Here is a 2887-nt window from a genome sequence, read left to right as displayed (position 1 = left end):
AAAAGGAAAAAAAAAAAAAAAAAAGAAGAAGAAGAAAAGAGAAAAAAATGTAAATTAAAGTACAAAGGGCAACGTGTATCGCGATTGGCCGTCGTTTAACCGTGTGTACAGAGATCGGATATACGACACGCGACACGTACGTCGCGTGATTTAACAGTGTAATGCTAATTAATTACCCTGGCGGAAAAGAAAATGGGATCTCGTAGTAGGCCTCGACCCTCGAGCGATTACGACTCAACTCCAGCGGAAGGGTTGGAACCCTTGATTTTATTGTCCGCCCACCACTCTCCCCCTTAACCACTCTACCCGCCGTCGCCCTCCTCCTCCCTCCTCTCCTCGAGTCGTCGTGGCCTCTCGTCGTTTCTTTTTCTCTTTCCTTTCCCTTTCGTCGAGTGTTACCAGTTGTTACCCGCCGCTAGAAAAGTTTCTTCCTTCGTATATTCGGTTATGTCTCTTCGTGTGTGTGCGTATATACTCGCGTCAGTGTGTGTGTGTGTGTGTTTGCGATCGACTGACCCGCGCAACACTGACCAGAAGAAGAAAGAAAGTGTTTCCGTGGGCCGTTGGAGGTCAAGGCATCGGCTCACTTGAAAGTTAATGCCAAGTTGCCTTCTCTTGTCGAGCTGTTCAATCTTTATACGTGTTTATGTATATCATTGTTCGTATAATGGAAGTTAATTGGACGTGCAGATCCATGATATAAACGAATATTATAATTGTATTATGACTGATTAATGTATTACATTATCTAGAAATAGAAGTGACTGGGTATAAAATCATTGGAGTTTTACAATTGAACGGAAATCATTAGGAAAAAGATATTAAACTTGGATGTTTATGAAAAAAGAAAAGAATTCATAAATTAATCATTAATAGATTAATAAACTTCAAAATTGTAACTGTTCTCCTATTCTCGTTCCCTCTGTTAACAATTATGAGATTAACAATAATCTTGATATAATATGTTATCATTTAATCACTGAGAAATCCTTTCCTTTATCGAATATTATTATAAAATTTTCACGAATGCTTTCAATCTCAAATAATAAAATATTAATCTTAAATATAATTGTTTTATTAACAATTCTTCTAAATTGTAATTTAAAATCGAAATACGAATTATATCACTGTGACAAAGATTACTTTCTCAGATTATAGATAAATTTCGAATCATTTATATTCAATTATCTCTATTATCCCCGAAAAAAACAAAACTTCCTTATCTCCCTTATCAATTATTCTCATACCTTAGAAATTTGCGTTATGCACAATACAAACAGTTCTTTTACCAGCACGGTCAACGTGTGTTTAAATGCACGTGTCCCGATAACAGAGGGTCCTCTGTTGCGCAACGAGTCGAAAAGCAAACGGATGAGTAATACATACAAGCCATGGTCCTACACCATGAACTGACCACCGCTAGATTGTGCTGGTCATGGTTGTTTCGACTCTTCCCCCTCACACTCTCTCCTTCTTTGCTATCGTACCTTTTTTCTCTTATTTTATCACGACCTTCTCTGTCTCTCTCTGTCTCTCTCTCTCTCTCTCTCTTTCTCCCTGACAGAGTGTAGCCCCCGTTGTCCCCCCTCCCTTTCAGAGAACGGTCCTTCCTTTCGTGGATCGAAAAAGGAGGAAAGAAAGACAGATAGGGGGAAAGAGATAGCGAGTGAGGGGTCAAGGGAGAGGGTGGACGACCCGAGAAAAGAGGGAAAACGAGAACGAAGTCCGAGAGGGAAAGTTGCGGAGGGTGGGTGATAAATTGATAGTGGACGTGCGCCACGCGCCCCTACCCCAGGCCAACAGACCGACAGACCAGCAGACCGAATGACACCCTCACCCCGATCAACTGCCCCCGACTGTTGATACTCTTCCTCGACTGGAATTAAATGATCAACGCGGTCGTTCAGTCACGTAAGTTATCGCGTCGTTACACAACCGTCGTATGCATTTGATACGTTTGATGGGGAGCACCAGATTCGATGAATTATATTCTTCCGCTCGTTAGAGAGTGCGTGATCTCGCCACTTGAGTGGAATTAGACGCGTTTGTTGATTTGAATTTTTCTTTCTCTCGTTTCAACCATTTTATTATTCTCCCATTTTTTCCCAATCTTTCTCCCCCTTCTCTCTCAAAAGGAAAAGCACGAACGTATAATATACTTGTACATAGAGTGGAAGAAGATTATAACTCGTTTATCGTCGAGTTGTTTTAATTTGTGTGTAATAAGTTAGAAATAATTAATTAAACGAGCACTTCTTCCTGTATAGTAGTGGAAATATTGGAAATACAATCATAAAAATATATGAATTGAGCGAAAGTTTCACGTAAACAATGTAAGATCATACAATATCATGTATATGTGAAAAAAGAATATTCTCTTTGCGCTATTGAAGATATCATGTGATTATGTGATCTGTTCAAGAGGAACACTTTGGCATCAGTTAAAAAGATTAACTGGATAGTTATCTGATTTCTGTGAATTTAACTTGAAAAAAAGGGGAAATGAATGTAAATTGGATAAAGGATTGATCAGAACAAATTTCTTTCAGCAATTTATCTGATTATATTGAGCTTCCATTTTCAAAGATTAGTGGAAATGTATTATGATTACGAAGAATATAGATCATTATTTATCGTATATACGTTTCACACAAGATTTTTGCAATGATTAAGATATAATTGAGATTCTATTATACAATAATTGAACAATATATATATATATAATTTTTTCTTGGATATTTACAAGAATTTTCTCCAATCTATAGATAACAAATTTCATTACTGCTTAAAATATTAAGAATCATTAACAATTTTCGATAAAAGTGTCAGAAAACGAGTTGCATTACACCTAAAAGCAACGAAAGCTGAAGTTTATAAGAGGAAAGGA

At 37.4% G+C, this 2887-nt stretch overlaps 1 long non-coding RNA gene across 3 annotated transcripts in view; it reads right to left on the bottom strand.

Moving 5' to 3' along the window:
- Positions 1–2887, bottom strand: part of LOC102674791 — a 91962-nt gene that overhangs the window by 78385 nt on the left and 10690 nt on the right. The window lies entirely within an intron of this gene.

This window comes from Apis dorsata, unplaced genomic scaffold (assembly GCF_000469605.1).
Source record: "Apis dorsata unplaced genomic scaffold, Apis dorsata 1.3 scaffold_342, whole genome shotgun sequence".
In the NCBI taxonomy this organism is placed as follows: Eukaryota; Metazoa; Arthropoda; class Insecta; order Hymenoptera; family Apidae; genus Apis; species Apis dorsata.
This window is presented reverse-complemented; position numbering and strand designations above follow the sequence as displayed.